The 23,590-nt window shown below is 42.3% G+C and overlaps 1 protein-coding gene across 1 annotated transcript in view; it reads right to left on the bottom strand.

Annotated features, from left to right (window-relative positions):
- The window catches only part of LOC130628665 (uncharacterized), a 117,582-nt gene that overhangs the window by 78,156 nt on the left and 15,836 nt on the right, over positions 1 to 23,590 (bottom strand). The gene's annotated exons all lie outside the window — the stretch shown is intronic.

The raw sequence follows: 23,590 nt of genomic DNA on the forward strand, positions 1-23,590 counted from the left end.
CAACCTCAAGGAAGTACCCCCTATCACCATCTTCATCGGCTAATTTTGAAATAAGTTCGGATGTGAAATCGGAAACCATTATCTTCCCCGTCCTAGGAGAGTTTACCACACGATTAAAAGTGTTGGTTACAGGATCGTGAACAACTTTTCTAGGAGTATATGGATTTTCCTCTTTCACCTCTTCCTCCTCTTTCACCTCTTCCTCTCCACTGTCCTTTTTATAAAAACCCATGATCTTATCCTTCATGGTTTTGAAAGCTTTTGTTGTTTTATCCTTAATAGCCTTAGGTACATGATTTATCAACCAGTCTCTCCATTCAATCAACTTGCTTTTCACAATAGGTCTGGTTTTAATCATTTCTTGCTCTTCAAACAAATCCATGTCGTGTTGGCTAGTACCGGATCTCGAGGGTGCCGGTACGGGTTCGGGCAATTTACTAACGTCATTAACCCACTCAAACCCTCCGGTGGGCATCTTCTGTATCATGGCCCATCCATACAGATTGTTAGCATCAAGATACTGCAGATAGGTTGTATCTTCCGAAGTATTATACATATCGCCCATATATGGATTGTTGGCCTTGGCGTAGCGTTGGACAGCCTGACACAATCCACCCCTAATACCGCTTTCAATGAACGTGACCATCTCAATATCAGACAATAGATCTAGACTAACCCCGGTCTTTTTCAGACATGCTTGCCAAGTTAATCCAGGAGTTGTGTAAAAATGCGCTGGATCTAGTTTGTAGTATCTCAAACACGTCTCTCTGAATGTCTCAAACACACCGGCGAGCAATAGAACATCTGTATTGAGATAGATGTCATGATATTCACCTAGATCCTTAATATCAAAGGCTTTCCAAACCTTCTGAGCATGCTCATAGTCAGCATCACTGATGTGACTCATGTTAAGCTCGCTATAAAAGTCATCCTTTGACGGGAGCTCAGTTTTATTAAACCTATCGAATGAGTTAACATACTCATATGGGTATACACCTTTTCTCAACAGCAACCTGAACTGCTTATCGTTTCCCGTGTGCATATTACGGAACTTTTCAAGTAAACTCTGCTTATCAAGATTTTTATTGCAACCGACATCACATTCACCACATTTTCCGTGAGCAATATAGTTTTCATCAATATATTCAAACGAGCAGCCAGAGTTACACTCATCACATCTCATGTTGTTAACACCCGCGAGATTCGCACTAAGATTGTTCAAGCCGCTTGACATAAATCTAAACGAATCTATGAATCTTAGCTTTATCTTTTTGTCCTTAGTTTCACCATTTTTGTTAATATATTCACCAACCTTAACATCGGTCGAGAAAGAGATATATTTCTCCTTATTCTCTGCGATTACACCCATACCATCCTCTCCGTACTTCCTTGCAAGCTCCTTAATGAATAAATGCGCATCATATCCGCTCAGATTGTGGAATACAACCGGAATATAATTAGGAACCTTGTAACGCAGATTACATTCCTGATGGGCGGATCCGCGAAACTTACCAGTGAAATGACAGTGATCCCTAACCTTGATGTCATCATCACCATCAAATTCCTTCATACAAATGTGGCAAACCTCGGATCTATTGAAACCGTCACGCTCCTCATCCGTCAGTGGATCCATTTCCTTCTGAGGAAACATGTTATATAACCTTTCAGCCTCGGAAACCACATGATCCACAAAGCGAGGAACACAGTCCTCATCACGGTAAAGATTAAGAGGGTTGGGAACTTCACCATGAGCATATTTACTATAACAACAGAATCCGGTTGGGACATGTTTACCAACTTTCTCGGTTGATGATCCGCCTTTTCTCTCATCCTCGGGCAATTCTTGTGTAAAAGCTTCGAAATCGGCATAAATGATGAATGGAACCTTGAGCTGAAACTTACCATCAGTGAAGGTTAAGGTGCTACCCTCTTTAGGGAGTTGAACCTTAGCAGCATCATTATCCTTGCAATACTCAAAGTGCTCATCCCTTTTCTGTTCGCTTGGAAAACCGGAGAGACAATTCAAGCAATAATGCTCTTTATGTTCATGCTTTGAGTTGGCCTTGCTCAGGACACCGCTCAGGTTCTTAACAGCGATATAATGCCTCTTATCCCCTTCACACAGTAAAAACAAAACAACCGTCTCATCCCGGTCAAGATGCTTCGACTTTCGACACATATAGACACCCTCTATGTCATCTTTTGTCAAAACATGCACAGCGATATCAGGGTTCCTTCTCTCAAACAAATCTATCTTGTTTAGTGCCATTGGGAAAGATAGACCATCCCAATTGCACTTGTCTTCAAACTTCTTAAGGTTTGATATTCGTTCAGGATGATTATCAATCTTATCATGATATAAGGCAGCTAAAACGGCCCATTTGAAGCATTCATCATCTTCATTTTTGGGATTGATCACGGAGAACTTACCACTGAAATTCTTGGGTAGCGGCAAGTAAGATCTACCTCTAGTTAATTTTAGTTTGTGAAAGTCTACATGCATATGTAGGATCCTTTCGATTGTGAATCCGCTGGCGGGTAGAGCAGGGTTCTCAATCTGCTCAATTATTTTATTACACATCCGATCGAAAACATCAGAAATGTCATCGTGGGCGTGCAGTATCTCCATATAGCTATTGAAAGCTTTATCGACATGTACACACGGGGCATCGGTCGAGCTGGCGTCCTCCTTTACCCATTTCACCCACAGGGTCGACTGAGTCTTCAGCGACTTCTTCTGCCCGAGCACGTCACTCATCAACCTCTTGACGACATGCTCGACCTTTTTTAGAAAAAACTTGACATTCTTCCCACCATCCGAGTTTATCTTGAAACGTTTGTATGAACGGTCAAACGCTTCCTCAATAGGTGTATATGGATTTTCCTCTTTCACCTCTTCCTCCTCTTTCACCTCTTCCTCTCCACTGTCCTTTTTATACAAACCCATGATCTTATCCTTCATGGTTTTGAAAGCTTTTGTTGTTTTATCCCTAATAGCCTTAGGTACATGATTTATCAACCAGTCTCTCCATTCAATCAACTTGCTTTTCACCTGGGGTCTAGTTTTAGCCATTTCTTCCTGCTCAAACATATCCATGTCCGTACCGGATCTCAAGGGTCTCGGTGCCGGTCTCGGTGCTGGTACGGGTATAGATCCACCAGATCCTAGAAACGCCTCTAGAGATTTGTATCCCGGGTCTGGTACTGGTCTAGGCATCGGTATTGGTCTGGCAGGTCTCGAGGGTCTCGGCGCTGGTACTGGTCTGGCGGGTCCCGGTCTAACCGGTGCTGACACTGTAGTGGGTGTCAATAATTCAACAACCGTATTTCTCGAAGTCATGCTTGTGTATGATATACGATTACAAAATCTTTAACCCTTTTTTTATAAATCTTGTCGGAGTGTCATGAGTGTCCTCGTTTGTGGGGCAACCACCATGCTAAATTGTAGTAAAAACACGCTTTGTGATACATACATCGATACACCATGGGTACCCACCCACCAGCACCTCGAGGGTCCACATTTGTTACCCGTATGAGTAACAAAAAATGTCCAATCACTTGGATCTCTTGTCGTTATAACGTTTTTGAGATTTTAGATATGCCTCCCTGTTGTTCGACCTCCACCTTGAACAGTATCCGTACCGTTCCTTCTTAGTATCCAGATCGATGGTGTAGGATGGGTCGAGATCATTCTTCTCAATCACCTCAACCAATTTGGATTTTTTCATCCCCGCAATATACTTAATTCCACGGGCTTTAGCAACCTCTCTCAACTCTCTCAGTTTCATCAATTTGTAATCTGGTGTGGTATTCATGTCTGACATATTAATATTAATAATAATATAAATATAAATATAAAAACTTTAAGCACTTTTATCGTACCACATCATAACAAAAAGGAGATAAATAAAGGTGTGCATAAATAAAACATGTCAAACTCTAAACTTCAAGAGACTTACTATCAACCTCAAAATTTATGGAAAGGACAAAAGGCTGTTCAGAATTTAAGAGGATTCGGTTTCAAGCCAAAGGAGATTAAGAAGTGGCTATCAAAACAAGCATTTTGGCAAGTATATTTACCCGCTCCAAAACATGTTGAAAGACCACATTATGAAGTTACCACCCCTAATGATTTACATCAATTCGATTTATTGTACATGTCCGGTGACATACTGTATGGTAATAAATATAAGTACATTTTGTCGGGAATCGATGCTGCTTCCAGATACAAAGTAGCCCGACCTTTGAGGAGTAAGAAAGCCAAAGAGGTTGCCGCTATGATTGAGGACATCTACAAGGCAGGACCATTAACTTATCCGAAAACTTTCCAATGTGATAACGGTTTAGAATTCAAAGCAGATGTGACAAAGCTGTTGGAGAAGCATAAGGTTGAAATTAAAAGGGCGACTACAAAATATAAGCATACGCACACAGCTTTTGTTGAGGCGTTGAACAAGATACTTGCGGAAAATTTATTCAAAATACAAGATGCTCAAGAACTGAATGATTCGGAAAAGGTATCATCTACATGGGTTAAGCATCTGTATAAACTGATTGATAGGCTAAACGATACAAAGACGCAGATGATTGGTATGAAACCAAAAGATGCTATTATAATGAAAGAGGTGCCTTTGGTTAATCAAGAGAATTATCCACCTGAAGTAGAATTACCTAAAGATGGCCTGTATAGATATCTACTACAACCTGGTGAAGAGCATGATGATGGGCGGAGACGGGCAACCGATAGAATATGGTCGAAAAACACATATAGATTGCGTGAGGTAATAGCGCAACCTGGTAACCGTGTAATGTACTATGTTCAAGACGGACCCAGACGGGCTTTTGTAAAAGAGGAATTGATGTTAATACCTGAAGATACAGAATTACCTCCTGATTATGTGCAAGGTTGGTGAAAAAGGGGGGACGAAGTCATGACAATGACAAACAGTATCTTTACCTGTTTCTGGTAAAGATGATTGTGCCGGAGATCGCGTGGGGCGGTCGGCAGATAGGGCCGCTATGGCTCAGTCTTGGGGGACGATCGTGCCACATAATGTCACAAACCGCCTTACTTTCAAATATTAATTTTTCAAATAGCACACGAAATATGCGAGCGGCGTACATGCACACATCACTAACTTTGTTCCTGATTTACTGTCTTTCTGAGGCTTTGAACCTCGGCCATTAGACTTTTTTCAAACTGGTTGCGCGTTTCGCTCTCCATCTTTCTGTCGGTTTTCGTCATCTTGTCCAGAGCTTCGTAGTATATACCACACAGGGTTTGAAATTCAATGTGACTAATGTCATCATTATTCAGCGCCCGTGAGAAGGAGTTTTCAAACACAGCGATAGCAGATGTCGCAACATCATATAATTTCATGACTTTGTCAAGTTTGCTCTGATATTTTTTAATCAAAGCCGCGATAATGCCGGTGGAAATAGAGCCAGATAGGGCCACACCACCCAATCCGACAGAAACGGGGATTCCAATAAGGGTAGCGCCCGTTACTATTGAACCAATACCAGAGGCAATGGTTAGGGTGCCCGCGCCGGCATTTAAAAGCACTAATCGGTGTAATGCCTTGTTGTATTTCTCATACTTTGTGTTGAATTTGTTTTTTAATTTTATCAACTCCTCAAGTTGAGAGTTCACGGTATTTGTGTTAAACTTGTACCGCTCACTCGAATACTCAGGAGCGGTGGGTAGCTTCGGATAAATCTCTGCCATTGGTTACTACAAAGAAAAAAAACTTTACTCTAAATAACATATATCTAGTTTATCCAGATCCTCGAGAGTTCTGTGATATGTATCACACAAACTTTCAAAATCGGCTCTACAGATGTACAGGCTGTTTGGTAGCGTTTTATCGAACACATCGATGGCATTTTGTACAACGCGATATGAGGCTCTGACTTTGTTAAGTTTCTCCCGATATATCTTAACATATTCGGTGGTAACCGCACAGGAAGCAGAGCTTAATAGACACATACCCGAATTCCGAATGTAATTTCCACGGGTGGGTGACCCACCGAGCCCTAGCGAATTTCTAATAATGGTCGCTGCGGTCGCTATCGAGCTGGTAACAGCCACGGTTTCGGATATACCCTCCATAAGCGCCAATATGATCAGAGATACGCCGTATTTGTCTATCCTGTCATAGAACTTATCTCGTAATTTAAGCAGCTCCTCAAGTTGGGAATTGGATATATCTGTTTTAAACATTTCTCTAGGACTAGAATGCTCGGCCATTTCTATTATCTTAAGAAAAAACTATCCTCTAAATAAAATAATGGCGGACATTGATATTGATCCGTTTGGGGACCATGGTCAAACCGACGAGGGTGCCGATGAAACCACGCCCCTGGTACCGAAGGAACGCACACGGGTACAGATACACACACCTGATGAAAAGGAGACATCATTCGGTGGAGGCTCCTCTCAACGCGCTAGAGTTACTAGTGAGCGGGTTAAATCACTCTATGAGGTGCTATTAACTAAATATCCAAACGAGAACCCGGGCGTGATACATACCGATCTGTTTGAGATTCGTGGCGGTGAATTATACTACAAGGGTGATGACAGACCGCTGACACATGGTGGATCTCTAAGGTCTACCGGTACCATTGCAGATCTATTGGGCAAGAAAAGGCTGCGCAGTTTGGGGTTTGATATACCGAAAGGTAGTATTACTCCCCGACAGGCCGCTAGGCTAAACAAAATAGAAGAGAGACTACCGTCACCGGATAAAATAGAGAATGCGACCGATATAGAATTAGAAACTATGTCTGGAGATGTGGTAAACAGTGCGGAGGACCTGGTCTAGCTGGTCGATGATGGTACACTGAGAGCCGAATATCCCGCGGGTGATATTCGTGGATTGGATAGTTCCGTACAAAAAATTCGGGGGAGTCTTCAGGATGAAGTTGCAAAAAAGGTTCAGCTCGAACACAACATCGAGAAGGAACAAATGAAGTTGAAGGAGTTGGAAGGTCCGTCGTACACGGATGAACAGAGGGAGCAGGTGGCCAAGAGGTTGGAAAAGCTAAACGATTTGTTGGAGGCTAACCAGGATGGTATCAATATCCTCAAGGGTAAACTTAACAGTCAAATAAAAAGCATCAAGGAGATAATCGCCAAGGTACTTAGCAAAGATACAACATTGGGTGAAAAGATACGAACTCTATTCCGTGAGCAGGGTATCACCATCGTCAGTGTACTAACGGCATTTGGTATGGTTATCGGCCTTCTAGTAGAAGCTTTGACACCAGGGGGTGGGGGTCATCCACCAGTAATACAAAAAATCATGAAAAAACAGAAGGTGGTGCGAGGGAATGGATAAAGAACAAGCTGAGCGCACTAGGATCTCTCCTGGGTAGATTAGCCAGTGCCGCAGCCGCATCACTACCGGGTATAATTGGATCCATCGTATCGTGGATCCTAAATAGAGCAAAGGAAGCCGTCGGTTGGTTGAGTCAAAACCTGTGGGCTTTGATAGTTGGAATCGGAGGTCTGATATACACCTACATGGTTACAAAGCGTTAGTGGAATCTGGAATATATGTTACATGACACATGTAACATAATACCTGCGGTATCGTACTATTTTTCAAAATACCACACGGCGCCCCCGACACCAATCATGCTTAGTGCGATAAATGCCAATTCCCGTTCATGTTGGTCATTGCTGGGTGTATAAAAGTCGCTCAATACAGGTTCGCGTGGCATATCCGTGAGAGTTGATCCTCCAAACACTTTTCTATATTCGCGCATGGCATCATCCAGCTCTGTGAATTTACCCTCAGCCTTCTTCTCAAGTCTGAGCTGCTTATTGATAAAGTCCACCCTCTCTTGTCTTTTACGTTGCCATATAACCTGAGCCTTCTGCAGCTGTTCTATAGCTAGATCATGCCGCTTCCGTTCCTTATCTATCCTATCCTTGGATAAACTTGAAAAGAGGTAGCTTGATCCGGTGAAAGCCAAAGCGTTCGCGAAGGCACCTCCCAACATCATTTCAATTGAAGCCATGTTTCATATACTACTACAGTATATTTTAGTGGCGTTATTTTAATACGATAGCTTCAGAGTCTATGATATCCGTATCCACCTCCGTGTATTCCACCTTGGGTAAAATACTCTCAACTTTCTTACGTCGATATAAAACCCAGACCAACCATTCCAGTATTCGCAACATTATATATTTATAGTTTCAGGTATAATTTTTTGCTTAACTAGATATTCTCTTGACATCTCACTTGCGGCGACTATGGCTACAAGCTTTCCGGTATCTTCCAGGTCAAACTTCTGAATTGAGGGTGGTGTCATTTTTAATACCTTTTTCCCGAGCATTGAATAGCCTACGGCGAAAACGCATACGACCGATGCTTTATAAATATCGTTGACTATACTTTTCTTATCCATGTCTTATATATACTTCAAGATTATAGTATCGCGATATTATCCCTTTATTCCATTTCAAGCTTACTTATTCTCATAGTTTTTTTATTACCTGAGTTACTTGGTGGGGTACCCTTCACCTTAATATTTTTGTCCTTATTTTTATAGACCACCAACGCTCCAATTAGTAGCATAACTATCACACCACCACTCATTATTGTGTAGTTCACTCCACCGTGTTTAGGACCATCTGTCACAGAATCCTCAATGACAATATCCTTAGGATCCTCCAACTGTGTCTGGGGTGCCGACTGTGTCTGAGGTGCCGGCTGGGTTTGTGTCTGGGGTGCCGACTGTGCCTCCGTCTGAGCCATAAGCAATCTTTTATATTCTTCCCTATTTTTACGATTGTATTCAGCAAGCCTCTTACCAGCCTCAACCTTTTTAGGGTTCTTCGTTGTCACCTGAACTGGAGTATCCGACATCTTTAGTATCCGTATCGATATTGTTTAAATTTTTTCCCGCGATATAATGCCTACCTGTTATTAAACCTACACTGATTGGTGATAGTAGTGATCCGAACTTATAATATAGATCACATGTGAACCTTTGGAGTGCCGAGTTTAGGAATGGATCATTCTCCAGGTCATCACTCAGAGCTTTTTTATTTTTTATACCCAGGGCTGTACAGGCACCCAGGGAGTACATGTGGATTATTGACTCCCCTAGAGACTTTACCATTTGACCGGACAGTTTAGCCTCGTATATGGTGAAAAGTTTATCCACCTCATCATTCTTGAGCTTCTGGATCTCCGCCTCCGTATACATCTTCCCAAGATATAACTTACTATTTCCGGTCAGCACGCACTCGAGCAATTTCTGTCTCTTCCCATCATCCTGGTCCTCGATAAAAATTAGGTTGTCAATTGCGGTTTCAGCCATTTTCAATAGCGATAGGTATTTTTTAATACAAAAAGACAGAAACTAACCAATACCAGCAATAGCACTACAGCTATCACCAGTAATATGAAATTTATATATTCTATCATTATAGGATAGTACTGTATTTTCCCTATAGATTTGTTACAAGGGTCTTGTAACAAAAAACTTCCAATCTAGCAAATCACGTGGGTTCTTGGATGTTCCATCCTCATGACTAAATGTGTATATTTACCATCTTTTAGCCTTTCCTTAACCTTCTGGATCTCCGATGATTCAATAACATCATTCTCCTCGTGGATAGTTGCGAGATCATGTCTGTCCTTCGGATACCACACATATAACATTTTTGCCTGCCTTCGTAAGTTCTTCGGTATCGCGGTGTATGATTGTGTGAGTAGCCACATGGTGTGGTTTCGATGTCGACCGCTGATGGCCAGCTCCAGCAGTGGTTGCCTCTTTTTGTCCAGTTTCTCATCCGCGATGATATCGTCGATCAGGAATAATGTTTTATATCATGCGAATAAATCCGTCATCTTTTGGATCCATTCATACAACAAGCCCATGGGCTCAATTAGAATCACATATCTATCCCTCCAGAACCATTTTCGACACATATATGTCTTGTTCCATCTTAATGTTGGACATATAATCACAATGAAATCGAAGTGATCAAAGTATTCACTCTCTAGTAGCGTTACTACGCGTTTGGATGTTCCGCAGCCGGTTGGACCGACGAATAGTGCCGTGTGGGGATCTTTCATGTAGTCCATCTTAATATAGTACATCCATAATTTCACCGTTTTGAATATTTAATTGAGCATCCATGATTAGATATATGTAAGCGTTTAAGGATCCCGCTGCCTCGGCCGTCTTTTCAACTTGCAGTGTGATGCCCTCGCTCGCATTTTCAATCCGTCGGCCGGTCCCGTGCAGTGAGTTTTCATCTATGGTTCTGAAATCCAGTCATAGAGCATATTTCGTGGTTAGGTAGTCGGAGACTTTCACATCATGTAATTGCAAATGTTTTTGTATTTCACCGGCATTGCCATCCCTTTGCTTGCCCTCCGCAAAATACTTGCAAATTTCACCATAATGCTCAAACGGTTGCATTCCCTGAGCGAAAAGTTGGTTAGGCTTACCCTCAACTATGGCGGATACCTTTTTGATCTTAGGATTGTAGAGCCTACCTGTATCTCGTTTGTAAGCTTTCTCTTCCTCAAACAGAACCAATATACCCTTCAGGGACTTGCATGGTGTATTGAATGACCAATTCCACGTTGTGTCTGACTTATCCACCCTAATTTGTCTATGTCTCAAGAATCTGTCGTAAAGTACGGCCATGTTTTCGTATTCATTTGAAATGAATCTGGCAAGTGTCGGTTGTGTCACAATCTCATATTCCAAAGATATGTTGGAGATTTTGTATTTAGCATCCGGCGCCGGTGCCGAGGCTGAACCGGAAGGTTTTGTCGGTGTTGATAATACGACCCTGTCGTAATTGTTTAATGTTATCTCATAACACAGCCTATTCCCTAATCCAGCTTGATAATATGGGATAGTGCTATCCAACATTTCAAAATCCAGAGGTATGGTGAACTTGTTTTTGTATGCATCATAGATTGCTTTGTCCGCGACCTCCGATGTATCTTTATCCGCGGCTCCAACTCTCAGTTTCATGCAATTTTCCGTGCACCCATCATCGAATATGATACCCTGTCTGATGGAGTTTCCCTTCTCATGCTTTGTCAGCCATAAATCTCTGTAGCACCCGAAAAGATCAAAGTCATCAATGCTTAGAATCTCGGTACCCTCGAACTTGATAGCTAGCTTTTTAACAATTGCCCTCCCTATGTTAGAGACCAATGTTCTCTTCGTGTCAGCTTTTGACTCGAGATCAATGTCGAAACTTATTTTCGAAGTACCAGGAACAATGACATCATCGTTACCTAAATTAGGGAACCTAATCAGGAGTAACTGGTTCTGATCAATCTCACTTGGGTTGTGAGTGACAATTACTTTTTGGTGCGTTCCTTTTACGCCATGTGCGATTCTAAGTGAACGCTCTGGGTTTAACTTTTTCCCGTATTCCATGCTATTCCATATTACTTTTATTTTATTTTACTTTAATTCGGTTAATGCTACGGTATCATCTGTCCGCCGTATCTCTTATGTGTAGGGTAACCGTTGTCTTCATACCACCCCATATAACTCTCAAGGTGAGTGATTGAAGTAAGCCTTTCTTTAGTTTCTTATATTGCGGATTTTTCGGTTCAATATATGTAAAATCACCACCATACTCGGATATATGATATGTCATCAGGTTGTTGCTATATTCACCATCTTTAAGATTTAATGAATTATCCAATTCATTAAGATTAAAATGTAGTTCCGTTATACCCTCTAGATTGAATATTTTACCCAACTTAGAGTTTCTAGCTAGTGGTGTTGATTTTACATCACCTCTCACGATTGAATTCAACTCCCTCCCCGTGTATTGCTGACCCTGTGGTAACCTAACCGTGGTAACTCCATCAGCCAAGGGTATATCTATTGGAGCTGTAGCTACATATGTGACATTATCCGAAAACGTCTCCACGATCGCAACCTCCTTTGTACCATGTGAGTTGTCTATCGGTTGATACAAATAGATTTTCTTCTCGCTATTTACGTCCTTTATTGTGATATACATTATTATATTAGAGATTGTGAATATATTTAAATCAAAGAATGGATGACATTTTCAGATATAACCCGAATGCGACATATAAACCAAATGGAGGTCTGGATCTTCAAATATTGAGCGCAAGGGATCTGTATAAACAGGCTATTATTGTGTCCGAAAGTGGTTCTTTCCCCGCTTCCTTTCCTAATATTTTTACCAATTATGAACTTAGTCAGAACGCGCAACGTATGAGAATTTGGAATGAGCAACCTTTTAGATTATGGCAAACCCAGCTAAATTTCGCCACTTGGTGCGCTTCAAGTGCCTGTGGGGTAAGTTCGGAACACCTGAAGGATGGTAGATCTATGGTCAGGTCAATATATCGTTTTCATGTGTATTATCACATTAGACGAATCATTAAGCGCCTACAGACACCTCTACCCTTTGAGGATAGTTTTAATCAATATGATAATCCTTATTCAAATGAGGAATTTCTAAAAATCTGTGGCGAGTATGATGTTGATTCCAACCCCATTAAATACAGAGGTCAGTACTTTTTTTTAAACGTTATCAGGATACTCTAAACTACGCTTCAAGTAAGGTTGATTATTCCGTCGGGCGAGGTATTTATATGATACCCAGTGACATGAATCTCAGAATTAAGACCGGTGTGGTGGGTTACAACAACAAGATTTTGATATCTGGTGAGGATCTTACCATTGGTATTAATCGAAAGGTTAATGTTACTGAATCACATAAGATAACTAAAAAAGAAGCCGGTAACACCCGATCATCCTGATATCCATCCTGATCATCCTGATAAACACATTACCGTACACCACGTGGATACTACAGATAAACACAATACGGGTACTACCGGTGTTAGTGATACTAGCGCTACCGGTGGTAGTACACATGAAGATGAGAAGATCGCTCTTATTTTATCTTTGACAGCAGCATTTGGTATATGGTATGCTTTCCGATAGAATCTATAAAGTGGTATAAAGAGATATAATCGCGAATATAAACACAATGGCTTTTCCAACAGTTGAAGAATTTGAACATAACATAGAACAAGTTACTCCAATCATAAAGTGGAGAGAGCTGCCTAAAAACGATATTTACCTTGTTAAATATGTGAAAGAGATGGAAATATCAAGACCTGGTGCTCTTTCTGAAAAATCTATGTATGCGGAGGTTCAAGATAGAATAGGAAATAAATATAAGACATGGTTGCCCGCAAGACTTTGTGATGAATTGAAGGATTATGGTTGGAAGGGTGATGCCTTTGTCAGATCAAATGGTCTCAAACAATCTCAAAAGAATAATCAAAATCGATTCTTCAGTTATGACATTATGTGGCGCTAAACCATAGAAATCATCTTTACCTGTTTCTGGTAAAGATAGACACATATCACTATAATTTGGAGACACGGCAGGGAGGGTGGGGAGGGACCCGGGGGACACGGCGGGGGTTGGGGGTTTTGGACGAATATCGTTGATTTAACGGGGATGATCTATAAATTGACGTAAAGTGGTAAAGTGCTAACGGATTTTATGGACTCTTCTATCGTTGATTTAACGTGGATGATCTATAATTTGACGTGGAATGGTACGGAATATTAATCGCTAAGGGGTGGTATGGGCCTTTTTTACGTTGATTTAACGGATATGCCCGCTTATTTGACATGATTGCACTAGGATCCGCCTTTTCCTATCTCTGAAACCAAATCTATAAGTTTTTGGCATACTATTCAACTTCTTCTGTAGTTTTAGAAAACACTACGAAAATTAGCCTAAGTATTTCTGAAATCACAGCTTATAATAAAATTATGCAATGCTTTTAGACCAATAACTAGTTTTAAATACACAGAATTTTCCCATTGGAAAATTCTACTTACGCAAGTGTCGACGTGGCCGACGTCTAAAGAAATATACACACAACTTATGGGACACACACAACTTATGGGACACACACAACTTATGGGACACACACAACTTATGGGACACACACAACTTATGGGACACACACAACTTATGGGACAGAGAAATATGTTTGACAAAAAAAAGTATTTCTAATATGATGGTAATAAAAACATTATGTATAATATAAATTTACATACGTTTAATAAAAATTGGCCCATAACACTCACACCGGTATGATTTAAATCGATGTATGTATGTATGTGTGTATGTATGTATGTATGTATGTGTGTATGTATGTATGTATGTTTGTACATTTGGTAGATTACTGGGACCGTTTCTCACTTACAAGCTGCTTTTCTGGGACCGAAAAGTTTTCTGGGACCACTGCCGGTCCCAGAAAAAAAGTTGTTGTTTTTGATAGTTTTATGGTTCCGCGACTTCAAAAAAACAAATCTAAGCGAAGTCCCAAAAAACTCAAATCGGAACATTTTTCACCTTTACTATTTTGTTCGTTTTACACGAGATTTCTGGGACCAAATTTTTTTTAGCAAAACTTTTTTCTTTCCGTTTGTTTTGAAGTTAACTTCCATCCAATTTTTGTTTCTCATTAAAAAATACCTTTAAATTACCCTTTTCTGGCTTACTTCCTTACCTGCGGTCCCAGAAATCTAGCAAATTAACGTTCAAGAAAAATCATTCACTTTAAGAGAATGACTCTTTGCACTGCGCCAGCATTTCATATGATCTTTAATAGCAAATGAGTAGAACGAAACACGATTGAATATTAAACGAACCACACTGTTGTTTTAGGACCGGCAGCAGAGCGATACAGAAAATGACAAGGTCCAGCTGATTTCTATTAATGCAGGATTCAAATTTGGTAGTTCCCTTAGAGGAAAAATATACCGCAAGGGACTTCTTTCTCAAGTTTTTTGAAGAGAATGTCATATTATAAGACAGTACGTTCACGCCCCCAATTCTAGGACAAAAATGACGCTGAAACAGGGGAAATCAAGCAATTTATCGGCAGAATTCTTGACTGGTAGATCGACAAAAGGTTGCTGTACTGTTAAGCACCTTATACCTATATAAGTCTAACTGATCACAAAAAAACTCTGATGAGTTTACTTAGGACGGTGCGCCGTTTAGACAGCTTTCTGACTACTTCTGCAACCCGCATTTAACATTAAGAACTTACTCCAATATATTGTCTTGGTAAGAGGCTCAAAAGTTAAATATCTAACACAAAGCAGGAAAGTACCATAAAAATAACAAAAAAAGGTTTCTATAAGCGCCGCGGTTGCTTGCGTAAAGTCCCACCCACAATTTATCATAAATACCACGTGCTTCTGAAATCAAGTGGAAGATAGTTATTCATTTGATGGGAAACAACTTATTTTTTGCAGGATCTACTTTTGCCCCTTTGTACCAATGTTCAATAATATTTTTTTTGTTTAATCTATAAAACTATTCAATCTTTTCAAACCTTTTAATGCTTTAAAAATTATACAATGCTTTAAAAACATTTAATCATTTTAAAAATTATTCAATCCTTCAAACACCATTCAATCTTTTAAAAACTATTCAATCTTCCTCGATGAGCGCGGTCGCACCCGGGCTCTTCTATGCACAAAAATAAAAAAAATAAATTGAAAATAAATTGACCTTGATTTTCAGAAACCCCACCCCATCCCACCTCCGTTCGGTTCCACAGATTTCCTTGCAGGAATGCGCACGGCAAGTTTGAGATAGTGCATGAGATTGTGAAAAAGGATACCGACTTGCTGTAAACGCTGGTGAAACCGCGGGAGGGGGTTTAAAAATCTAATATATCTGCGGAGTATACCTTGGTTTTTCCCGATTGAGGATACTGGTTTGCATGCATTTTCGGCAGGAAGATAATGAAATTTGACAAAAATTCACCTATTGAATTATCCGCTAACTCTTTAAAAAGAATTTTTGTATTTTTCTTATTATCGTAAAATATGTAATATTTTCCCCGTAGTCTTTAATTTCATTAAAGGAGGCAAATAAAACGTTTTAAACGAAATAGATAACAACAATAACAATGTTATTGAAATAGAGCAACTTTGTGAATTGCCATGGCCTTACAACACTTCTAACTACGTGCACAGTCCTATAAAGGCCGTAATATGGCCTTTTACAGTCCAATAAAGGCCGTAGACGTAAATCACGCGGTTTCAGCTGCCTGCGCAGGTTACCATTGTACTAGTCGTTCCAGTCTCAATGCGCTACAACGTCCCAAGTCGTTTTCATTGGCGCCGTTGCTTTAGAACACTCTTAACTACGTTCACAGTCCTATAAAGGCTGTAATATGGCCTTTTGCAGTCTAATAAAGGCCTCACACGTAGATCACGTGTTTCCATCTGCCTGCGCAGGTTACCATTGTACTATTCCATCCAGTCTCAATGCGCTACAACGATCCAAGAGGTTTTCCTAAGCGCCATGGCCCTACAACACTCTTAACTGCGAGCACAGTCCATCAAAGGCTGTAATATGGCCTTTTGCAGTCTAATAAAGGCTTCACAAATAAATCACGTGGTTTCACCTGCCTGCACAGGTTACCGTTGGACTATTCCTAACAGTCTCAATGCACTACAACGTTCCAAGAGGTTTTCCTTGGCGCTGTGGCCTTACAACACTCTTAACTACGTGCACAGTCCTATAAAGGCCGTAATATGGCCTTTTGCAGTCCAATAAAGGCCGTAGACGTAAATCACGCAGTTTCAGCTGCCTGCGCAGGTTACCATTGTACTAGTCGTTCCAGTCTCAATGCACTACAACGTCCTAAGTCATTTTCATCAGCGCCATCGCCTTAGAACGCTCTTAACTACGTGCACAATCCTATAAAGGCTGTAATATGGCCTTTTGCAGTCTAATAAAGGCCTCACACGTAGATCTATGGTTCCATCTGCCTGCGCAGCTTACCATTGGACTATTCCTTCCAGTCTCAATGCGCTACAACGTCCTAAGTCATTTTCATCAGCCCCATCGCCTTAGAACGCTCTTAACTACGTGCACAATCCTATAAAGGCTGTAATATGGCCTTTTGCAGTCTAATAAAGGCCTCACACGTAGATCACGTGGTTCCATCTGCCTGCGCAGGTTACCATTGTACTATTTCTTCCAGTCTCAATGCACTACAACGTTCAAAGAGGTTTTTCTTAGCGCCATGGACTTACAACACTCTTAACTACGTGCACAGTCCTATAAAGGCCGCAATATGGCCTTTTTCAGTCTAATAAAGGCCGCAGACGTAAATCACGCGGTTTCAGCTGCCTGCGCAGCTTACCATGGCTGTAATATGGCCTTTTGCAGTCTAATAAAGGCCTCACACGTAGATCACGTGTTTCCATCTGCCTGCGCAGGTTACCATTGTACTATTCCATCCAGTCTCACTGCACTACAACGTTCCAAGATGTTTTCCTTAGCGCCATGGCCTTACAACACTCTTAACTACGTGCACAGTCCTATAATGGCTGTAATATGGTCTTTTGCAGTCTAATAAAGGCCTCACACGTAGAACACGTGGTTCCATTTGCCTGCACAGGTTACCATTGTACTATTTCTTCCAGTCTCAATGCGCTACAACGTCCCAAGTCATTTTCCTTAGCGCCATGGCCTTACAACACTTCTAACTACGTGCACAGTCCTATAAAGGCCGTAATATGGCCTTTTGCAGTCTAATAAAGGCCTCACACGTAGATCACGTGGTTCCATCTGCCTGCGCAGGTTACCATTGGACTAGTTGTTCCAGTCTCAATGCTCTACAACGTCCCAAGTCATTTTCACTAGCGCCTCGACTTAGAACGCTTTTAACTACGTGCACAGTCCTATAAAGGCTGTAATATGGCCTTTTGCAGTCTAATAAAGGCCTCACACGTAAATCACGTGGCTCCATCTGCCTGCGCAGATTACCATTGGACTATTCCTTACAGTTTCAATGCACTACAACGTTCCAAGAGGTTTTTCTTAGCGCTGTGGCCTTACAACACTCTTAACTACGTGCACAGTCCTATAAAGGCCGTAATATGGCCTTTTACAGACCAATAAAGGCCGTAGACGTAAATCACGCGGTTTCAGCTGCCTGCGCAGGTTACCATTGTACTAGTCGTTCCAGTCTCAATGCGCTACAACGTCCCAAGTCGTTTTCATTGGCGCCGTTGCTTTAGAACACTCTTAACTACGTTCACAGTCCTATAAAGGCTGCAATATGGCCTTTTGCAGTCTAATAAAGGCCTCACACGTAGATCACGTGTTTCCATCTGCCTGCGCAGGTTACCATTGTACTATTCCATCCAGTCTCAATGCGCTACAACGATCCAAGAGGTTTTCCTAAGCGCCATAGCCCTACAACACTCCTAACTACGTGCACAGTCCATCAAAGGCTGTAATATGGCCTTTTGCAGTCTAATAAAGGCTTCACAAATAAATCACGTGGTTTCACCTGCCTGCACAGGTTACCGTTGGACTATTCCTAACAGTCTCAATGCACTACAACGTTCCAAGAGGTTTTTCTTGGCGCTGTGGCCTTAAAACACTCTTAACTACGTGCACAGTCCTATAAAGGCCGCAATATGGCCTTTTTCAGTCTAATAAAGCCGCAGACGTAAATCACGCGGTTTCAGCTGCCTGCGCAGCTTACCATGGCTGTAATATGGCCTTTTGCAGTCTAATAAAGGCCTCACACGTAGATCACGTGTTTCCATCTGCCTGCGCAACTTACCATTGGACTATTCCTTCCAGTCTCAATGCGCTACAACGTCCCAAGTGGTTCTCCTTAGCGCTGTGGCCTTATAACACTCTTAACTACGTGCACAGTCCATTAAAGGCTGCAATAAGGCCTTTTGCAGTCTAATAAAGGCCGTAGACGTAAATCACGCGGTTTCAGCTGCCTGCGCAGGTTACCATTGTACTAGTCGTTCCAGTCTCAATGCGCTACAACGTCCCAAGTCGTTTTCATTGGCGCCGTTGCTTTAGAACACTCTTAACTACGTTCACAGTCCTATAAAGGCTGCAATATGGCCTTTTGCAGTCTAATAAAGGCCTCACACGTAGATCACGTGTTTCCATCTGCCTGCGCAGGTTACCATTGTACTATTCCATCCAGTCTCAATGCGCTACAACGATCCAAGAGGTTTTCCTAAGCGCCATGGCCCTACAACACTCCTAACTACGTGCACAGTCCATCAAAGGCTGTAATATGGCCTTTTGCAGTCTAATAAAGGCTTCACAAATAAATCACGTGGTTTCACCTGCCTGCACAGGTTACCGTTGGACTATTCCTAACAGTCTCAATGCACTACAACGTTCCAAGAGGTTTTTCTTGGCGCTGTGGCCTTAAAACACTCTTAACTACGTGCACAGTCCTATAAAGGCCGCAATATGGCCTTTTTCAGTCTAATAAAGGCCGCAGACGTAAATCACGCGGTTTCAGCTGCCTGCGCAGCTTACCATGGCTGTAATATAGCCTTTTGCAGTCTAATAAAGGCCTCACACGTAGATCACGTGTTTCCATCTGCCTGCGCAGCTTACCATTGGACTATTCCTTCCAGTCTCAATGCGCTACAACGTCCCAAGTGGTTCTCCTTAGCGCTGTGGCCTTATAACACTCTTAACTACGTGCACAGTCCATTAAAGGCTGCAATAAGGCCTTTTGCAGTCTAATAAAGGCCGTAGACGTAAATCACGCGGTTTCAGCTGCCTGCGCAGGTTACCATTGTACTAGTCGTTCCAGTCTCAATGCGCTACAACGTCCCAAGTCGTTTTCATTGGCGCCGTTGCTTTAGAACACTCTTAACTACGTTCACAGTCCTATAAAGGCTGTAATATGGCCTTTTGCAGTCTAATAAAGGCTTCACAAATAAATCACGTGGTTTCACCTGCCTGCGCAGGTTACCGTCGGACTATTCCTTACATTCTCAATGCACTACAACGTTCCAAGAGGTTTTCCTTGGCGCTGTGGCCTTACAACACTCTTAACTACGTGCACAGTCCTATAAAGGCCGTAATATGGCCTTTTGCAGTCCAATAAAGGCCGTAGACGTAAATCACGCGGTTTCAGCTGCCTGCGCAGCTTACCATGGCTGTAATATGGCCTTTTGCTGTCTAATAAAGGCCTCACACGTAGATCACGTGTTTCCACCTGCCTGCGCAGGTTACCATTGTACTATTCCATCCAGTCTCACTGCACTACAACGTTCCAAGAGGTTTTCCTTAGCGCCATGGCCTTACAACACTTCTAACTACGTGCACAGTCCTATAAAGGCCGTAATATGGCCTTTTGCAGTCTAATAAAGGCCTCACACGTAGATCACGTGGTTCCATCTGCCTGCGCAGGTTACCATTGGACTAGTTGTTCCAGTCTCAATGCTCTACAACGTCCCAAGTCATTTTCACTAGCGCCGTCGACTTAGAACGCTCTTAACTACGTGCACAGTCCTATAAAGGCTGTAATATGGCCTTTTGCAGTCTAATAAAGGCCTCACACGTAAATCACGTGGCTCCATCTGCCTGCGCAGGTTACCATTGGACTATTCTTTCCAGTCTCGATGCGCTACAACGTTCCAAGTGGTTCTCCTTAGCGCTGTGGCCTTAGAACGCTCTTAACTATGTGCACAGTCCTATAACGGCTGTAATATGGCCTTTTGTAGTCTAATAAAGGCATCACACGTAAATCACGTGGTTCCATCTGCCTGTGCAGGTTACCATTGGACTATTCCTTCCAGTCTCAATGCACTACAACGTTCCAAGAGGTTTTCCTTGGCGCTGTGGCCTTACAACACTCTTAACTACGTGCACAGTCCTATAAAGGCCGTAATATGGCCTTTTGCAGTCCAATAAAGGCCGTAGACGTAAATCACGCAGTTTCAGCTGCCTGCGCAGGTTACCATTGTACTAGTCGTTCCAGTCTCAATGCACTACAACGTCCTAAGTCATTTTCATCAGCGCCATCGCCTTAGAACGCTCTTAACTACGTGCACAATCCTATAAAGGCTGTAATATGGCCTTTTGCAGTCTAATAAAGGCCTCACACGTAGATCTATGGTTCCATCTGCCTGCGCAGCTTACCATTGGACTATTCCTTCCAGTCTCAATGCGCTACAACGTCCTAAGTCATTTTCATCAGCCCCATCGCCTTAGAACGCTCTTAACTACGTGCACAATCCTATAAAGGCTGTAATATGGCCTTTTGCAGTCTAATAAAGGCCTCACACGTAGATCACGTGGTTCCATCTGCCTGCGCAGGTTACCATTGTACTATTTCTTCCAGTCTCAATGCACTACAACGTTCAAAGAGGTTTTTCTTAGCGCCATGGACTTACAACACTCTTAACTACGTGCACAGTCCTATAAAGGCCGCAATATGGCCTTTTTCAGTCTAATAAAGGCCGCAGACGTAAATCACGCGGTTTCAGCTGCCTGCGCAGCTTACCATGGCTGTAATATGGCCTTTTGCAGTCTAATAAAGGCCTCACACGTAGATCACGTGTTTCCATCTGCCTGCGCAGGTTACCATTGTACTATTCCATCCAGTCTCACTGCACTACAACGTTCCAAGATGTTTTCCTTAGCGCCATGGCCTTACAACACTCTTAACTACGTGCACAGTCCTATAATGGCTGTAATATGGTCTTTTGCAGTCTAATAAAGGCCTCACACGTAGAACACGTGGTTCCATTTGCCTGCACAGGTTACCATTGTACTATTTCTTCCAGTCTCAATGCGCTACAACGTCCCAAGTCATTTTCCTTAGCGCCATGGCCTTACAACACTTCTAACTACGTGCACAGTCCTATAAAGGCCGTAATATGGCCTTTTGCAGTCTAATAAAGGCCTCACACGTAGATCACGTGGTTCCATCTGCCTGCGCAGGTTACCATTGGACTAGTTGTTCCAGTCTCAATGCTCTACAACGTCCCAAGTCATTTTCACTAGCGCCTCGACTTAGAACGCTTTTAACTACGTGCACAGTCCTATAAAGGCTGTAATATGGCCTTTTGCAGTCTAATAAAGGCCTCACACGTAAATCACGTGGCTCCATCTGCCTGCGCAGATTACCATTGGACTATTCCTTACAGTTTCAATGCACTACAACGTTCCAAGAGGTTTTTCTTAGCGCTGTGGCCTTACAACACTCTTAACTACGTGCACAGTCCTATAAAGGCCGTAATATGGCCTTTTACAGACCAATAAAGGCCGTAGACGTAAATCACGCGGTTTCAGCTGCCTGCGCAGGTTACCATTGTACTAGTCGTTCCAGTCTCAATGCGCTACAACGTCCCAAGTCGTTTTCATTGGCGCCGTTGCTTTAGAACACTCTTAACTACGTTCACAGTCCTATAAAGGCTGCAATATGGCCTTTTGCAGTCTAATAAAGGCCTCACACGTAGATCACGTGTTTCCATCTGCCTGCGCAGGTTACCATTGTACTATTCCATCCAGTCTCAATGCGCTACAACGATCCAAGAGGTTTTCCTAAGCGCCATAGCCCTACAACACTCCTAACTACGTGCACAGTCCATCAAAGGCTGTAATATGGCCTTTTGCAGTCTAATAAAGGCTTCACAAATAAATCACGTGGTTTCACCTGCCTGCACAGGTTACCGTTGGACTATTCCTAACAGTCTCAATGCACTACAACGTTCCAAGAGGTTTTTCTTGGCGCTGTGGCCTTAAAACACTCTTAACTACGTGCACAGTCCTATAAAGGCCGCAATATGGCCTTTTTCAGTCTAATAAAGCCGCAGACGTAAATCACGCGGTTTCAGCTGCCTGCGCAGCTTACCATGGCTGTAATATGGCCTTTTGCAGTCTAATAAAGGCCTCACACGTAGATCACGTGTTTCCATCTGCCTGCGCAACTTACCATTGGACTATTCCTTCCAGTCTCAATGCGCTACAACGTCCCAAGTGGTTCTCCTTAGCGCTGTGGCCTTATAACACTCTTAACTACGTGCACAGTCCATTAAAGGCTGCAATAAGGCCTTTTGCAGTCTAATAAAGGCCGTAGACGTAAATCACGCGGTTTCAGCTGCCTGCGCAGGTTACCATTGTACTAGTCGTTCCAGTCTCAATGCGCTACAACGTCCCAAGTCGTTTTCATTGGCGCCGTTGCTTTAGAACACTCTTAACTACGTTCACAGTCCTATAAAGGCTGCAATATGGCCTTTTGCAGTCTAATAAAGGCCTCACACGTAGATCACGTGTTTCCATCTGCCTGCGCAGGTTACCATTGTACTATTCCATCCAGTCTCAATGCGCTACAACGATCCAAGAGGTTTTCCTAAGCGCCATGGCCCTACAACACTCCTAACTACGTGCACAGTCCATCAAAGGCTGTAATATGGCCTTTTGCAGTCTAATAAAGGCTTCACAAATAAATCACGTGGTTTCACCTGCCTGCACAGGTTACCGTTGGACTATTCCTAACAGTCTCAATGCACTACAACGTTCCAAGAGGTTTTTCTTGGCGCTGTGGCCTTAAAACACTCTTAACTACGTGCACAGTCCTATAAAGGCCGCAATATGGCCTTTTTCAGTCTAATAAAGGCCGCAGACGTAAATCACGCGGTTTCAGCTGCCTGCGCAGCTTACCATGGCTGTAATATAGCCTTTTGCAGTCTAATAAAGGCCTCACACGTA

The sequence above is a fragment of the Hydractinia symbiolongicarpus genome, chromosome 15 (assembly GCF_029227915.1).
Source record: "Hydractinia symbiolongicarpus strain clone_291-10 chromosome 15, HSymV2.1, whole genome shotgun sequence".
Lineage (NCBI taxonomy): Eukaryota > Metazoa > Cnidaria > Hydrozoa > Anthoathecata > Hydractiniidae > Hydractinia > Hydractinia symbiolongicarpus.